Source organism: Benincasa hispida, unplaced genomic scaffold (genome assembly GCF_027475165.1).
Source record: "Benincasa hispida cultivar pf3 unplaced genomic scaffold, pf3_genome.v1.1 HicScf944, whole genome shotgun sequence".
Taxonomy (NCBI): domain Eukaryota; kingdom Viridiplantae; phylum Streptophyta; class Magnoliopsida; order Cucurbitales; family Cucurbitaceae; genus Benincasa; species Benincasa hispida.
Window position 1 is genome coordinate 50,001 of NW_028327091.1, and position 2,500 is coordinate 52,500.

The 2,500-nt window shown below is 45.6% G+C and overlaps 1 protein-coding gene across 1 annotated transcript in view; it reads right to left on the reverse strand.

Moving 5' to 3' along the window:
• LOC150029750 (uncharacterized) overlaps positions 1–2,500 on the reverse strand; it is a 41,016-nt gene that overhangs the window by 19,740 nt on the left and 18,776 nt on the right. The window contains exon 1 of the mRNA XM_090310389.1: positions 1–2,500. This exon is cut by the window's left edge and continues 19,740 nt beyond it; it is cut by the window's right edge and continues 18,776 nt beyond it. The gene's annotated coding sequence lies outside the window, so the exon portion shown is untranslated.

Sequence of the window (2,500 nt, forward strand, 5' to 3'; positions counted from 1 at the left end):
CTAAATGTTAATGAAAGCAAGCCCTTTCATCCTAATCTCATCTACTGAAAAGGGGGCCGGGCGTAGCGCGTTCTTTTTTGGGACCTATGTGTAGGCTATTACAGACGCATCATTAAACACTTTGCGAAGCGCGGAACCCCATCGACTTTGCAAGTAGACGACTTTCCGCTTGGGAATTATACAACCACCGAACCTTCTTTATCATGATCCGACCCACACCTAAGACCCAAGATTGAGCACCAGAGCAGCTCATAACAACATACCAAAAAGAAGAATGTGATGAGTTCATATTCTCCAGATTCGACTATAAAGCAGATAGTGACGATGAAAAAAAAAGCAGAAGGCCCTTACTACACTAAGCGCTACGAGAGCCCCCTATACGGAAGGAGACTCTATTTGGTCAAAGTCACTTTCCAGAAGAGATCAAGTCGTTTACTTCTTATTTGTGACTCTTGCCAACAATTAGTTCTGTAACTGGCACTTGACTCGAACCGCTTGTCTAAATACTGGAAAAGAGGGAATTGATTCAAGATCCCCTTGTGCCCTACAACCCTCGAGGCTTTGAAGTCCATAGCGCCCGATTCGATCACTCTATCGAGTAGAAGTCCAGGGATGCTTCAATCGATTCTTAACACCTTGAAAACTCCCTTCTTTATTTTTGATGAGAAGGAAAATTTTGAGATGAATTCCTTTTTGACTCTTAAAGCACACCGCTTGCCTATTCCGACTAAAGCCCGGTGTGCTTCTTAATGAGAAGCAAAACCAGAAAGAACGCCTAAAAGCATTCTAGAAGAGAGGAGGTAGGGGTTGTGTCCCTACAAATTGAATGGGGGAAACTTTTTCATTCAGCACGGGGTATAGCCTATATAAGGATAAGGAGCGAAGCGCTGCTCACGTTACAGCTACTGTGTTGACTGTAACTAGAATACGATTTTTCAACTAACAAAGCAAGCATTGAAAGACGCTCACCTCGTGCATTCTAAGGGAAAGTTCCTGAGTCAGTCAACTCAATTACAATCAATCAAAGAAGAGCCAGTCGAGTTACCGGGATGGTTGGGTCCGTTAGCCGATCGTCCACTCGTACGTGAGCGTGGGCCTGGCTCCAGGGACTCACTGGCCAAAGCCTGCTAAATGATCCTCCAAGTCTGCCAAGGGTGGTCAGAAGCCGCCGAAGAAGAAGGGTAATTCTTCCAAGGCAACAACCAAGAAGACGGACAAGGCCAGTAAGTCAAAGGGGTCAAGCAAACCGAAAAGCTCAATCTGTTGCTTTGCTGTCCCTCTTTTAGGGTGTTGTCCCTGCCAGTGAGCCAAATCAGACTGAGCGGACCGACTTCCTCCTGCCGTCTCTCAGACCGAGATCCAGTCCACTCCTGCCATAGTTCCTCCCTTGAGGACACCATTGCCGGTGCTTTCTGCATATATTACTCGAAAAGACTGATTTTCTTTGACTGTGTGACTTTTGTTTTGTTTTAGTTGCCCAACTCTCTTGCAGACCCTTGCTTCGTACCTGTCTTCCATATACTATTCTATCCAATCAAGCACTGGCTTAATTACCGAATTCCGCCTAACATAACAGTATGACTGGTTGAGGCTCTTGTGCTGAGATTGACTTTGTGTTAAGGTTTGTTTTCAGGGTCCTGAAGGAATAAAAAAGGCGCTAAACTGCTTTTCATAGTCCCCATTGGATTGGTTAATTATGGGTGTCCCATCAGGTTTTCGAGAAAGATAATGAACCGGCTTTACTAGATATCGTACCTGCGCGAACAACCTCACGCACACAAGCCAGACAGTGTTGTTAGCCACCACCCTACCCTGCCCATGTCAGATAGGAAGCGGCACAAGGAATAGTTAGTCTCGGAATCGGAATATTCTACTACTGCTTTAGAAGCATCAATCTTTCCAGGTCAAATCTTTAGTAGCTCTTGCTCGAGTTCCAGTTCTTTCCCTAGTTGCTGTAGAAGTAGCAGAAACTCCATCAACAGTTGCTTTAGTTGAGGAAGTAGCTTCAAGTACAGTAAATTCTCTATAAAAAGTATAAGGGAGGGGACTGATGTGGATTTATGAAGGCGGATATGGGAGAACTAATGTTCGGAGGATTGTAGGAAAACGAAGGAGCTACTTGGGATTGGAGGAATGCCGAACGCATTGCAGACATGCCGGTGGATATGGTTTCTACTTCTTAGATTAGTCTTCCCATTATCTTCTCTAACCTAGTCAAAAAAAGTATGACTGATTCCGAGGTTGTCGTGCTGACCGTACTAGTGTTGGGGGTGAGAACCGGTGGCTGCTCACCCTCCGAATCTTCTGACCGCGTCATCCGAGACCGAGATCGGGTACGGATAGGGCTTTGAGTTACCTCTAGTCTCTTCCGCACCCGATTCTCAAATGAAGGTTCCGTGATGTCGAATTAGGATTGAAACCGAGTTTTGACTCAACGCAGACGTTGGCGCATCACTTTGACATAAGTTACATATGCGCGCGAAGGTGTCGGCCAATTTCA